The sequence below is a fragment of the Pelobates fuscus genome, chromosome 4 (genome assembly GCF_036172605.1).
Source record: "Pelobates fuscus isolate aPelFus1 chromosome 4, aPelFus1.pri, whole genome shotgun sequence".
Lineage (NCBI taxonomy): Eukaryota > Metazoa > Chordata > Amphibia > Anura > Pelobatidae > Pelobates > Pelobates fuscus.
This window is the reverse complement of record NC_086320.1, coordinates 44,138,860-44,154,933: the sequence shown is the minus strand read 5'-3', so window position 1 is coordinate 44,154,933 and position 16,074 is coordinate 44,138,860.

The window sequence follows — 16,074 nt, the reverse complement described above, 5'->3', positions numbered from 1 at the left end:
AAAGACTGGACATACCCCATTTGCAATACCTTGGGTTGTCTACTATTGCAAATGGTATGCCATCATAGGGGTAATTTTCATTCTTGGGCTACCATAGGGTCTCAAAGGCAACGTAACCAATCTGGCGAATTTTAATGTGAAAAAAATGAAACACAAGCCTTATATTTGACACTGTAACTTTTGAAAACACCATAAAACCTGTACATGAGGGGTACTGTTGTACTCGGGAGACTTTGATGAACACAAATATTTGTGTTTCAAAACAGTAAAAATTATCACTGCAATAACATCGTCCATGTAAGTGCTGTTTGTGCCACTTTTACTGGCGATATCATCGTTGTAATACATTTTACTGTTTTGAAACACTAATATTTGTGTTCAGCGACGTCTCCCAAGTAAAACAGTACCCCCCATGTACAGGTTTTATGCTGTCTTGGAAAGTTATAGGGTTAAATATAGTGCTAGCAAATTAAATTTCCTATACTTTCGCCATGGGTTGTAAGGCAGGTCCCGCTAATTGTAATTAATTAAAATACCTAATTATGTAAAAATATTACATATATATATATATATATATATATATATATATATATATATATATATATATATGTAGAATTAATATATGTATATATATATGTATGTGTATATAAGTGTATATATATATATATTTTTTTTAAATATTTTTATTTATATATAGGTATATATATAGTGATATATACGTATATATTTATGTATATAGATATATATATTATTTTGCTGTATGTGTATTTTGATATAAATATATATATATATATATATATATTAATATCACAATACAGTTAGAACGAAATAACACACATCTATATATTTTTTCATTATTTATTTTTAGTTATTTTTTATTTTTATTTTTTAACGTATTTATATATTTATTTTTTATATTATATATAAATATATATATAACAATAATTATATATATATATATTTAATCAGTAGCAGTCTAAGTGTAATTTGATATTAATATATATATATATATATATATATATATATATATATATATATATATATATATATAATTATATATATGAATAGTAAAATACACCTAGACAGTGTATGTGTGTGTATGTATATGTGTGTATATATATACACTTAGATCATATATATATGATATATGATATAATAAAATTAATAGAAACCTCAAAGGGTCGAAAAGGGGTGAGGGGAGGGAGAAAATCCCCCCAAAACCCCACTCTCGTGCCCTAAGAGGATAAAGGTCACCTAGACTAGGTTATAGGGGATAACCCTGACAATTGCAAATGAAAAACTATTGCTTAAATTCTGATGAGAAATGCTATCTTGGTTCGAGTTTTATGTATGTAAATACTTTATTTATTTATCTGTATTAGTTCTTATATTTTGTCACCTTTAACCTTTTAGTCCATCATATAGTGATGGAGCAATATCGCTATTATGATGGAGCAATATCGCTATTATGATCTAAGTTCTCAAGTTGATCAACTGTATATCTGAGTATATATTCTGCTAAAAATAGGCATACTGGCCAATCTATGCATGAAATACTCAGATCTATAGTGGAAACACTGGAACAGTTGTTTTCCATGTTCATCTTTAATTTCTGCCCATCTGTTTATCTTTATTTGTAACCTTTATTTGATCCATTGGCCATAACTAATATGTACTATATCAGTGCATCTTTAAGCAATGGATTCAACTATCTAACGATATTCCTATTGGGCATTCTGAGGGTTAATCCCTTATACTTGCCAAGTTTATCACAGTGTAATGTTAAGTAATGTAGTTAATCATTTGGGCGATTAAAGGGTTAATACCCCTATAACTTGATCTAAGTGATACTTCTATTGGGCACTCAAAGGGTTATTCCCCTATACTGGATCCGTATGTGTTCGGCTTTTTCCGGCCACCCATGACGTAGTCACGTGGGGCGGTACTGTGATACGTTACACCACGCCCCCACAATTTCATTCGCGGGTGGACCAAGTTAGCCTGAGCACACAGAGTGGCAGTGATACAGGTGATTGTAATCAGTTTTGTATATAAAACTGACCGCCGGGACATTTTTAGTCTAGTTGATACCCCTGAGGACGGCGTGCGGTCACGCCGAAACGCGCGTCAGGTTTAGTTTAACCTTTTAAGCACCTTGCACTCTAGCACTTGGTTTTGTGCACCTTGGCACTTATGTTTTTGTAGCGTTAGTTGTTACTGGGACTTCAGAGGCTTAGACAGACTTTAGATTAGAACACCCTCGAAGGTGTTACATAGGAGATAGTGGGTTAGCACAGTGAGTAAGGTATTTGTGTGGGAGGCTCTGTTGTTTTTTCCCCTCCCTTCCTTCCTTGTTTACTCCTTATATACCCTGAGCTATGTATGGTGGAATACACTGCCCCCCTCTTGTGAGGGTTTTTTTGTTATTGGGCTGTTTTTGAGCCTTTTCTCTACCATATATATCCCTCCTTATGCCAGTCTGCCTATTTCTGTTCTGTCCCTGTTTTTTTAATAGATTCTAATAAAGTTTTATTTTTTACCATACTACTACATCCCTACCGAGATTGGACTAGGTCTTTACCCTTTCTGGTAGTCTTCTTGTAAGATATCCTTTTTGGGTGTTCTCGTTTATGATATATGATATATATGATCTAAGTATATAAACATTTTTTTTACACTGATTTTAACATTGTATTATTTGAATTAAGCCAGCAGGGGGACTAACTGTCATTACAGGCAGTCCCCCTGCTGGCAATGCAGCAGCCAGCTAACCCGGCCATGTGATTGTGAGGTCCTCGCAAGGACCTCAGTCTCACATGGTCAGGGGGGGGGGCGGAGGAGGCAGGATCCGCCGCGGGGGACTCCCTGGGATCCCAGGTGAGTCTCCCCAACCGCAATCGCCGGCGACCGGGTAAGTAAGAAAAAACGGAGGGCGTACTATTACGCCCTGCGGCATTTAGTGCCGCTTAGAATAAGGTGTAATAGTATGCCCTCCGGTTTTAAGGGGTTAATACCTGTGACCTGCAATGTACTCATGACTTGTTAACAAATGCTACCCGTACTTCTGGCATACCTGCAGATTGAGCAAAAATAAAGAATTACAAAAAAATAAAAAAAGTCTGGAAGGTCAAGAGAAGCAGGACATTTTAAATGTGATGATTAAAATGAAATGGTCTTAGCCTGTTCATATTGTTGTTGCAACTATAAGAGAGATTACCTTGTTAATAGATAAGAATAATCTCATCATGTGACTGTCATGAACACATTCAGAAAAGATCAATTAAGCTCTTTACTGACAAGTTGTTTTTGTTTTAAAAATAGCAAAATGTTAATTTGAAACATGAGCAGCTAAAGCTTAAAATGTTGGATAAATCATACATTTCATGCATTGGTAACAGTTAACGTTACCTAAAAAGCCAAAATTATGTAAATTCACACAATCTACTTTTTAATTTTTTTTGTACATCTTTCACTGAATTATTGATGAATTATTGATGAGATAGCTTGTTTTAGAAATTGTATTGCAATCATTTTTTCTAGTAATGTTTAATAGAGGATATTAAATATTAGCATTTATCACAGGCCATGGAGGAGGATATCCTGGACCTGAGACAGGAGGTAACAGGCTTAAAAAAAACGGTACAACTACTGACTTCCCACTCTATCTTGACAACTAGGATTGATCAGGCTGAAAATCGTAACAGACGCACTAATCTTAAACTTTGGGGCATACCGAAATCCATCAGCATGACAGAACTGCTCCACTACCATCACCGCCTCACTAACACGCTTCTCCTGTACACTCAGGCAAAAAAGATTGCATTCAACGGAATCTTTTGAATCAAGAAGCCTAAGCAGGCACCAACCACAGCTTCTCAGGATGTCATTATCCGATGCCAATCCGTGACAGACAAAAAATGTATACTGGCCGCAGTTCGAGGAAAAACTCCCTTTACCTTTGAGTAATCCCAACTCTCATTCTATCAAGAACTGACACGCAAAACCTTACTATGGTGTCGGTCACTGAGCCCAGTGACACACCAACTACGTGAAACCGGCATCGACTACAGGTGGACACTGCCCAAAGCCCTAACAGTAAACAAAGATGGAACCACACTGAGACTTTACTCACCAGACGAAGCAGAGCCTTTCATCCAAGCACTGGAGATCTCCTCAAGACCCAGGTAACCCTCAAACACCTCAGCCTCACCTTCCTGGTACCTGGAAAAAATAAGACCCTTTGTCCCCTGAGGTGGAGAAGAACGAGGGGTACCGACTTTAATTACCTATTGGTCACAAGCATTCAGTTATATTTTATTATTTATTATTGTTTTCGCTTTAGTTTTTTCTTTGCTTAACACACAACACCACCTTCTGCTCATCAAACCTAGTCAGGTACACAACCTACCCACCAAGATTTCTCACGCCGTAATGTAGGCTCTTAATAGCCGCAAGAGAGTTATGAGCTCTCCCACACTATTACTTCTCCCCTCTGTGTCCACCGATGGTTGGGGTTCATGGTCTTATGGTACTCAAGCATACACAGGTCCCTGATACCTCCATTTAGGTTCACAACTAGTGCATGGCACTAAATGCAAGCATATACTTCTTATGCACCCACTTGACTGAGTTGACTCTCTTAACAAACATCTACACACTTCTCATTTACCCCTAGTGAGATTTCTCAATATGCACTGTCCCTCTTGGGAGGAGGCCATGTTACAAATATTTCAGAAATTCATACTAAGGCAGTTTGAGACCCTCACATCAGGAATCCATGTTATAATACTATACACTGTCACCTGCTGCCCAACCTCATGCCGCCTCCTACAAAGCCCCTTTATGTTATAAAACCAAGAACCGAGGTATATTGAAAGTAAATGTTCCATTATACACTTACCGATGTAAAGCTAATTAACTTCAAACATTCTGTGCTACTTTTTTTTTCTGTAATTTGGTATTCTTACCTCAATAAAATAGAGATTTTAAAAATATATACATATATATAAGCACTTATCTAGATATGTTTTCACATACATCAGAATTGTCAGCAATAGATATATCCAATGATCAATACTTTGCCTGTAAGTATTTGTACATTTCTGGGAATGGAACTTATTAAAAATGCCATCAGAACTAGACAAGACATTATTGTTTAAATCTGTGTACAATACACAAATCACAGTTATACCAAATAGCTGTATAATGGTGCATTACAGGCTGCTATTGCATCCTGCATTAAGCCCTGTTATGTGCATATTGTTTCCAGAACCCTCCTTCTACTTCCCTGTCTGCTAGAATACAGCAATAAAGACTATTTTTTACATTTATTGCAGAGTGAGTAAGGAGGTGAGTGCCACGACCAGTCTTTCAGCAAAGGGTCAAAAATGTATATTTGTGCCATGTTATTAACATTAAGCACTATTTTAATCTGAAGAGGCTGCTAATTTGCAAAGCCATTAGCTGCATGAACTTCCCATGCATCACGATTTCAAGTGTAATCAGTTCATATTACATTATTTCTACCACAAAGTGATTGTCATTTAAACTACCTTAAAATAAGACAGTCTTCCTGACAATCCCAACAATTATTTCTTTTGTTCAATAATCACTGATAATATTTAAGAGCACAAATTGCCTTATAATTGAAGGTCTTAATTGTAAGACATTGGAATGTTTAAACAGTTCACTGACGTAAATCAAAAGTTATCTGATGGAGAATTTAAAGTGTATTATTCTAGTGAACCAAAGGGCAACCTCTTCAAAGAATATCAATAATGTGCTTTGGAAACGTTTTAAGCCGCATTAATATATTCACTCTCCTTACATTATTAAAAGTATTTTCTGAGAATGTGATAAGTCTCCTTAAGTTCTTAAACCGAAATTCATATTTAACTATTTTTTACTTGATGATGGTATTATATTTCAACCATCTGCTTTGTGCCCTCAAAATAAGGGCAGAAAAGCAACATGTGTCGTCAGAAAGTGATTAAGATTGTGTAAAAATATATGTATTTCTCCAATGTGAAATTATAGCATTACATGTTCCGCTGACTTAAACAGTATGTTCATTGTGAGTGATCATATCCAACTCACCAGCTGTATGTGTTTCATATAAGCCAATTGGCCAGTGTTGCTGTTTAATACGCTTACTGGTTAAAGCTAGCACACAAGTTATAAAGCTTCTCTTTGTATTGTAAGTCACAATGTATTATAATTTAAGGAATTAATATTACCCATGTGCAATTATTTCTTTTATCACCATGACATCAACTGAATGTTAACCGTGTATAGTGTTTTATACTAGGAATGAATATCTGTGCACCATATTAAATTATTTAATAATTGAAGCATACAAAAAGCAACTGCTTAATAAACTGTGAATTTATTATATAAAGTGAAATTTGTTGTATCTCAAAATTTGTTTTTTAAAAAAATTGTACATCCATTGACACTGATTCGTTTGCATTTGGTGTGTTTTTTGTAGCAAATATTTACAAATGATTATGGGATAGATATTGAAAAAAATATATTAATATCTCTCTACAGAGCATACCTGATAATATTGCACTGTGGAATTAAATGTGACAAAGTTATATTCAATTTTCTAAGAAGAAATATGATTTCAGACAACCCCCCCTTGTGATGGTAATAGGTAGTTTTATTTTTATCCTTGGGAATTTTGAGAATATCTTCCAGTTTTTACATGATACTGAAGTTTAGTGGTTTAACTAAGGTTATTAGATCAGAGGATAATGTGAAAACTTTTAGAATTAAACCTACTTTAGAACTGCGAAAAAATGTTCATAAACATACTGTGTATTTATCTGTAGACTAAGCAATCACAGTATTTCACAGCTAGCTGTTGTACTTGGCAAAACTGCAGGCAAGCAATTAAAATCACTTTACTTTAACTCTCATTTTCCAGCAATGACTGCTTTTCTTACCCAGGTGGGTTTTAAACTGGCTTCATGCAAAAACCTGCTTGAAAGCCCCCCTTTGTCTCTGTGCCACCTACTATGGTCAGAGCTAGGCAAGGATAGCATGGTAGTTAGTTCATTTGTGACAACATTATTTTCCAGCAGCTAACACTTCATTAGACTGGACGAGCACTTGCCATGAAAGGAAATATTCAGACAAAATTGATCATATGAATGGAAAATGACTAACCTTGTATTTCCAACTACTACTTCCTTATATGAATGTTAAATGTATTAAACATGTTTGCTTCCACTGAGAAATGATTAGTTCGAGACCAATGTTGTGGAAGCAACAAACGATAATGATCTAATAGTAGTGTAGGCAAAATTAATTCTGTTACAGGTAAAAATCAATTAATCAATAATGCCTGCATCCTTTACATCATATTGTGTTAATCTCTCTCATTTTATTCTTAAGATATTACTATCAAGATGACAGCAAAACAATGATTTTTTTTTTGTATTGTGCAAAAATATTAAATAAAGCTTTACTATAAACAAGTACATGATTGGATGGATCTATTATAATATATAATATGTGACAGACAGACAGGCATCTCTTTCTTTTCCAAAGAATCAACAGCAAATCTTTTCAGTTACATAAATCAATTACATCAAAACAGTTCAGTCCAGTCATTAACTCACTCACTTGAGGCTTATCTTATGCATCTCCAAAATGGCTTCCTTCTCTTCAGCCTTGCCTATTTGTCCAGCAAAACCTTGCCCCTAGAAATATGAAAATGCCCTGACTGAAAGAAACAGTATGAAGTGTCAATATGTGATTGAACCTACTAGAATATTTCAGTTTATCAGAAATGGTGAAGCAGCATCTATGTGGATAGTTAACTTATCTTTATTCACAAACAGAACATGCACACATACACATATGTACAGAAGCTCTGTCATCGTGAACAAATCTTGCATTAGGAACATGGAGTTTAGCTTTTTCCAATCTCTTTCTGGTTAATCTCATCATCTTCCTTGAGGTCCTCTTCTGCTACTCAACTACCCAGGACTACTGGAGATACTTAAATACCAATTTATCATAAATTAAAATATTTTATATGTAAAACACTAAACTATGTGTAAAATAATATTTCAGCCATGTTCAAGGATGGTCTAGTGCCTGCATTGTATGTCCAGCAGGCATTACACGTGCTTGCAAACTGACACGCAAGCATTGTATTTTCATTAGGGTTCTTATTATTTGTACCTTATTCACTTTGTTGTAGTCTGAGCCCCAGACTCTGTACTTATCTTTGGCACTTATCCATATGATATTTAACACTTGATAGAGACTGGATTCTCATTGTTACCGTTCCAGCCAAAAATGTCTTATTCTTTGATAGGCTTTCTGTAAAATTAGGCTTGGCCCCTAATTTTGGCCCAAACTGGACTGTGCCTGTTCTTGAGTCTCATGCACCCTACCATTAATCGCATATGCATCAATTAGATGAGATAGACCAAAGCATGGCTTAATCAGGGCCATATTGACAGTATAATGGGCCCCTGAGCAAAGCAGTGCACTGGGGCCCTGCCTACATAAGCACTCACAGGAATAAAAATGCAAATTATAGATAAAATGACGCTTATATTTATTGGTACCTCCTCCGCAACTGTTTACAATAAGTGAAATAAATAACATGTAGCTGCAACAAGACAAGTTGGATATACAGAAACAGAAGGTGCTGAGGGCCCTGCTCAGAGGAGCTCTAAAGATATTTGTCCTTTTTGCAAAAGTCTTAACCTTAACAGCAGAATAGTTTTCCGGCACAAAGCGCCTACATCCATCCCCAGCATCTTGAGTTCATAAAGAAGATACAACCAGTTTCAGCATCTCTATCTAAGAACTGCTAAAACAAACAAAAAAAGATAAACAAATACAGAAGACTTTTACATTTCATAATTAATAACATTCTTTTATGGATCTAAGAGATGGACTTAATTGATGGTATCACAAGGCTTCCTTTTCGGTTTATACTTAAAAGAGCATTACATACAGAATACGAAATAATGTGGCAGGATTACTGGTGGAGAGAATATTAACTCCTGAAAGATACAACTTCAGTTTCCTTGTTTCATACTTAGAGACACAAGGAATTTGGGCATTTTGGCTATGTATGTGTTCAACCATAATTCCAACATTTACTTCACGTTTATAGTTCTCATTTATTGCACCAACACATATTATATACCATTTTTAGGGGGAAAAAAACTGCTCTAATTTGATATGACATATTACATAGTTACATAGGCTGAAAAACACTTGCATCTACAAAGTTCAGTCTCTCATATTTGTTTCTGCTGTTAATCTAAAAGAAGACAAAAAATCCCAGTTTGAAATTCTTTACAATTTTACAATAAAATAGGAAAACAATTCCTTCTCAATCCCTAAATGGCAGTCAGATTTTTCTCTGGGTCAAAGAACTGAACTTGATTTACGCAAGTCTCTTTTCAGCTATATAACTATGTAACTATACAAATTGAAACCAATGTGGCTTAGTAGAGAAGTAAAACAAGAGATTCAAAAATAGAAAAAGGCATTTAAAGCATTTAAATTGGACAAATCAGAACCATCCTATATAAGATATAAGGAAGTCAATAATGCATGCAAAAAGTAAAATAAAGTGGCTAAACTAAAAAATGAGAAATTGATAGCCAAAGAATGCAAAATCAACCCCAAAAATGTTTTCAATTACATCAATTCTAAAAAAAAACAAAAAATGTAAGTTTAGGTACACTGGAAATAGAGATTGGTCTGTTAGTTAATGACCAGGAAAAGGCAGAAACTTTAAATAACTATTTTCCTATGGCAAGAGATATGCAAATGATTGCTGCAAAAAACTTGCAGATAACTTGTGATTGGATGACTCGAGACGAGGTGTTACAGCAGTTAAAAAAATGTATGTAAATAAAGCTTCGGGGCCAGACGGTTCTCACCCACGAATACTTAAGGAGCAAAGTGGGGAAATAAGTGAACCTCTGAATTTAATCTTTTAAGATTATTTTGTTTCAGGTATTGTACTGGAGGATTGGAGAAAGGCAGATGTTGTTCCTATATTTAAACACTGTTCAAAATCCTTTCATGGAAATTATAGACCTGTGAGCTTAACTTCTGTGACTGGGAAAATATTTGAAGGGCTATTAAGGGATAATATTCAGTAATTCATTGGGAAGAACTTTGTTATTAGTAATAATCAGCATACTTTTATGAAGCATAGGTCATGTCAAACTAACCTAACTGCATTCTACAAAGTAAGTAGAAGTATAGATCAGGGCGTTGCAGTGGATGTGATCTGCTTGGATTTTGCCAAGGCATTTGATATGGTTCCTAACAATAGGTTAGTTTTCAAGCTAAAAGAAATTGGTCTAGATGAATATTCTTGTTCTTGGGTAGAACATTGGCTTAAGGATAGAATACAACGAGTTGTCATTAATGGTACAAGCGGGACAAAAGTGGTAAGTGGTGTCCCTCAGGGTTCTGTTTTGGGACCACTTCTATTTAACATATTTATAAATGATCTTCAAATTGGCATTGAAAGCCATATTTCAGTGTTTGCAGATCACACAAAACTTTGTAAAGTAATAAAATGTGAGCAGCATATTGCTTTGCTGCAGAGGGATTTAGATAGATTGGGGGACTGGGCACTAAAATGGCAGATATAATTTAATGTAGAGAAATGCAAAGTTATGCACTTCAGGGTCAAGAATGCACAAGCAACTTACACCCTAAAAGGTAGTGAAATAGAGATAACAACACACAAGAAGGACTTGGGAATTGTTATAGACAACAATTTAGGCAGCAATATAATCTAAGGCAAAGAAAAGTTTTTTTTTACAGTAAGAACTATAAGGATATGGAATTATCTGCCCAGAGGTGATTTGATCAAAGTCCATATATATGTTTAAACAGCAATTGGACAAATACTTGCAAAAACATAACATACAGGGATATAATTTCTAATTATTGGGGTAATAGCTGCTTGATCCAAGGAGATATCTGACTGCCATTTTGGGGTCAAGAAGGAATTTTTTTCTAGTTTGTTGCAAAATTGGAAGCGCTTCAGACTGGGTTTTTTGCCTTCTTTTGGATCAACAACAAAACATATGTGAGGAAGGCTGAACTTGATGAACACAAATCTCTTTTCATCCATGTAACTATGTAACTGTTAATTAACATATTAATTATATTCCTGAAGATCATGCTATTGCAAGAATTTATCTAGTCGCTGTTTAAAAATCTGTACAAACTCTGATAAAACCATCCTTTCAGACAAAGAATGCACAAGATTCTATTATGGTATTAACAGATCATAAAAATCTCCTCTACCTCGGAGAGACTAAAATGCTAAATTCCAGGCAGGTGAGATGGTCTCTCTTCTTGTCCAGATTCAATTATGTAATTACTTATAGACCTGGACCATGCTGATGCTTTGTCCAAGCAATTTGATGCGAGTGAAAATTCTTTCTCTATCCTCTTCACTGCTGAATCGCATTATGTCTTCTCAGTCTGAATCTCCTGATAACAAACTTGACAAAAAGTTGTTTGTTACCCCTGGCGCCAGACAAGAGGTTACATCATTTTGTCATGAGATACAATCACTCAGGACATCCTGGTGTGAACAAGACCACTAACCTCATTTCTCATTTCCTTTTGTTCCCCAGACTGCATTCTCTTCACAGGGTATGCCAGCTCTGAATGAGCACATGACTGGTTTTCGTAGTACTTGGGAACAGGTACACCAGCTCTTGGTTGATTCTGCTCAGAGACAGAAGGCTCAGGCAAGTAGGCATCATTGTGATGGGGGACAAGGTTTGGCTTGAATTTTGACCTGTATATTTCTATTATCTAGACTTGACTTGTTTTTTAACCTGTGTATTTCTATTATCCTGACCTGGCTTGTTTTTTATGTTTCTGTATTTCTGTACCTTAACCCTAACTGTAACCCTAACCTTAAATATTAACTATAATCCTAAAGCTAACCTTAACACTAACCCATACCCTAGAATAGTGTTAGAAGGAATTCTTTGCTGACGTCAGCAGGCGGATTGTGACCCACTGTTACTAAAATCACACACAGTGATTAGTTTTGGGCAGCATTGCCCAATGATGATCACCCTCTGTAACCAGTGATTACGCTGCAAGGGGGTGTCAGAGATTGGGGTCTTGTTGGAGGGAATCCTCAGTAACATCAATAAGGCATCACTGGAAGTTCAGCCATGGTAATTTAAAGTGGTGTGTGCATGGCTCACTGTGAGTGCTGCACACATTTCATTGGTCTGTATAGGGAAAATTATTTTTGCCCCAACTGTAAGAGGGGAGCCTCAAGTATTAAGTGATACCTGGGGTTCCCCAGAAATGGTCCTTTCTGGTAAAAATGGCACATGATGGAAATATTCCAAAAACAACCTTAAGGGTAGGGCAAACGTGATGGGCGGTCACACAGCACTGACATTGAGTGGAATACAATACAGCATAATCGGTATAACATTAAGGGGTTCATGTTCATTGTTTCTTTAACCCCTTAAGGACACATGACATGTGTAACATGTCATGATTCCCTTTTATTCCAGAAGTTTGGTCCTTAAGGGGTTAAACTCACTTGCGCTTCTTCTGGTGATGTAAAAGAAAATTGTGTTCTATTTGGGCACACTATAAAAATAGGTAATTGGTTTAGCTCATTGCTCTCCACACCCAGAGAAATACCTCCTAGTATATTCGTTTTATCCAATTTCAGAAAAATGTTCCTTTGACTAAGGAACTTCAAAACAATTCACTATGTTCTTCTCATGAATATACTGACATTATTTTCCTGTGAAAATAAATGTATTTTTCTGCACTATCCAGTACTGAAACATTTTATATGGAATTATTTCTCCAAATTTCTAGTTGTCAGCTCAATTCAATGGCAACAAGCTTGCTGAGCTCATCTCTTTGATGTATGTAGTTAACATCATCATCACTGTGGTAGGCTGGGTCATCTGATAAAGCTTGGTTTTCAATCATGTTTGTAGCTACTGTGCTGATCAAACAAATTTTCTTTAGATTCACAATTTGTTTCTTTTTCTTTTCAACTGCTGAAATCAACAAAAGTTAAATATAACTCGATTTATATCATCCTGTTTATATTGGACTGTTCATTGTGTGTTTTAGGAAAAAAAACTAAAAGGTAATTATGAATGTAAATGCTTTTTTCATTATTAATGTCTATTTTTCTTTAATGTTATTAGTACTTCCAACCCTTCAAGAATCAAGTCTATTTTACACATAAACAGAGAAACACTGGAATATTTGTTATGTGTTTGTTCACCATCTAATTTCCTTTATTCTTCCTTAGTGCACAAACACATAGTATTGCTACCGGAGAAACTGACGGAAGCCAAGCACAGAGAGATGGACACAGGTTTCTTCAGGAAGGAAGAGATTCTTTATTCGATTCACCGAACGGGACTCAGAGGGACTAATGTCACCAAAATACAACAAGATCTGAGCCCCGGACAATAGTGTAGGCTCCTTATATAAGCATGTAACTCCTCCCATAATAAGCTCCACCCACACATACTCTTACCCAATCAATCGAACAAGTACTAACTTCCTGTTTGACCGCATGGCTTGCCCAGCACAATGGAGGAGGGGAATACTACATCCGGTATTCTCGCACATGCTCCGTACACTACTGATCGTATCTTTGCCACATGCAACCAACCGACCGATACACCAGTATACGCACGTACACATGCTACGTGGTAATCTCGGCCTACTAAATTTATTTTTACCGAAATTCCACCACAGTATATGTATTGTTTTAGTGAACAGTTAGGGCTTTCTTTTCGTACATGCATGTACATACTCATTTTTGGTCTGTTTTCATTGTGATCATTTGTACACAACTAGAAGTGTTAAAGGAACTGGTACCGAGTACCTCCGTTGATGGATGCTCCTAGTGCTTCCCGAGGACTCCAAGCACTTCTCCAGACACCATAAGCACTGCAGACAGAACCTTTCTTCCTGCAGAGAGCGAAGCTGGAACAAGCTCTCAAAAGATCTTAGTGATTATAGCTAGGGGAGTATACAGAGTATAGCAATCCCCCAGTGTAGATGCAGAAGTGTCCCCCAATTATGAGACAAGGCTCTATGTTGAGGGTCAAAACAGGAACAAACAGAGCTGTGGTTTTATTGTTCTTATATAAACATTCTTACACATTAGTACCACCCACAGGGTTTTGTGGAACATCCAATCAAACACGTAATATACAGTAAAACACCATTCATTCCAGCAAAATCCTCTGCCTGTGATATAATTACTGAACACAATGGGCTAACGTAATTATTACAGGCAGAAAAATACACAGTTTTACATAATATTCATAACTTTAAAAGTATACATCACATTCACATAAAATACATTGTCAGAATCAGCATAATCCAAATACAAACATGCTCAAAAATCAGACAATTCCCTCCAGTGGTTTAAAAGTTAGGTCGAAGTCCGTTGTGACCATCTGGAAGCATGGCTTTCCAACCCAAACCAGTTCCACAGAGTTAGGCTGTGTGCGATAATTGGCTTAACTGGGTTTTAAGCCAACTATCTCCAGGTACAGAAAATATCTCTATTCACAACAACAGCAAAAATACACAAAAATATATAACTCCTATCATACTGAACAGAACCCGCACATTCAACCTATCCCCAGATAGCTCTGATCTGAGCACTCAATATATCCAAACAGCGCTCAGATCCCACAAACACAGTCAAATCGCCATGGGGTTTAAGTTTAGCATGGGCTGATGAGAGGGGGCTATATTCATGAGGCAGTAGGCTGGCAATCAGACTTCTCCATAACCCAGGGAAGCAGGGCAATTTGTCATAAGAGAAAATAGGGACAAAAGGCATTTTGTAACACAGGCTTCTCCAGGACCCAGTAGCGAGGTTAGTTTCGCCACATTATATATATCTATATACCGGTATATATATAAATATATATATTTCATGAGCACACACGCTTCTCACTTAAATAGAAATCCCCAGTTCCTCCCATTTCAACACAAACTGCAAACTGCAAAGTACAAAGGTGTAGGCATACAGGCTTTAGAAAACTGAGAGTACAGAATGAGAAGAAAATTACACATATTCGAAAAGAATATGTGTCTTAGGAAGCATCCAGGATTCATCATATTTTTACAAAATTTGAATATACAATTCCTGACAACAAATATAAAAAATATCATCATGCAACCAAACAACAGAAAGGAAATTGAAGAAGTACTGTTTACAAGAAGCACACTTTGCAGTTGTTGACTTTAAATGAGAATCAGATTTTGATTTCAGAGCTACATATGTGATTAAGTCTCCAGCATAAAGCCTATTGATAATTTCTTTAGTCTTAAATCATACGCAACGGAAATAAAAATCTGTGTGATTTAACTATATGTTTCAATAAAGATCATAAAAAAGCTAACTCTAAAAAAAAACTAACTGTTTTATGGCAAATAATTATAATTATTAAAAATAATTCTAAGTTGCATTACATCTTGTTAAAATATTAGTATTAATATGGCTATATTGCACAAAGATGCAAGCAGGTATGTGCCAAATTGTCCTCCTGGTTGCCATTTAGTCTTTTAGTACATAGTACTACACAATCCATCATTGATATTTTCATAGACATTGGTGTCTTTTGTTCAGCTGCCATTAAAGATGACCTGGCACATTTTAATCTTTGCCACAGCTGAGAGGCTCAATACAAATAATTTATCAAAAAAAGTAGTGTGAAATATGAATATATTTATTTAATACATATATTGTAACGTGAATAATGATGCATTTCTGTTATTCCATTTATCTTTATATTATTAGACTTGGAGATTAATTTTGGGTCGAACTTCAATTTGGCCGAACGGGTGTACCTGAATCACAAACCAACCAAACCCTGCAATTGTCAGGGTGGCGGCCCGATGTCCAGAACCCAGACACAGTGTCCAGGCGGCGGAGCAGGACCGGGACCCAGTATGCCTGATGATCAGAGTAGGAGTCACAGTGTGGAGGTGGATTAGCAGGGTCTGGTGCAGGGTAACCGCACGCCCCCTGGTGTT